Raw genomic sequence first — 780 nt, forward strand, 5'->3', positions numbered from 1 at the left:
AAGCCCTGCATGCATTAAGTGTTTGTCCTAATGCTCTCCCTCCCCTTTCCCGCCAACCCACCGACAGGCCCTGGTGTGTGATATTCCCCTCCCTGTGTCCATGTGTTCTCATTGTTCAACTCCCATTTATGAGTGAGAGCATGTGGTGTTTGGTTTTCTGTTCCTGTGTTAATTTGCAGAGGATGATGGTTTCCAGCTTCATCCATGTCCCTGCAAAGGACATGAACTCATTCTTTTTTATGGCTGCATAGTACTCCATCATGTATATATGCCACATTTTTTTTTATCCAGTCTAACATTGATAGGCATTTGGGTTGGTTCCAAGTCTTTGCTATTGTAAACAATGCTGTATTAAACATATGTGTGCATGTGTCTTTACTGTAGAATGATTTATAATCCTTTGGGTATATACCCAGTAATGGGATTTCTGGGTCAAATGGTATTTTTGGTTCTAGGTCCTTGAGGAATTGCCACACTGTCTTCCCTAATGGTTGAACCAATTTACACTCCCACCAACATTGTAAAAGCGTTCCTAAGAAAATGATATTTTAAAATGCTATTATGATAGCCTAAAAACACTGATAAATTTAATGAAAACACTGAAAACTAAAAACCATTTCTTAAGAACATTTAAAGAAGTTCTAAATAAATGAAGACAATCTAAATATATATATGATCTGATCATATATTTGAAGATTCGACATTATTAAACTATCAATACTTCCCCCAAATTAATCTGTATATCCAATTCAACCCTAACCAAAATCCCAGGAAAAAAAA

Source organism: Mandrillus leucophaeus, unplaced genomic scaffold (genome assembly GCF_000951045.1).
Source record: "Mandrillus leucophaeus isolate KB7577 unplaced genomic scaffold, Mleu.le_1.0 Scaffold1300, whole genome shotgun sequence".
NCBI lineage: Eukaryota > Metazoa > Chordata > Mammalia > Primates > Cercopithecidae > Mandrillus > Mandrillus leucophaeus.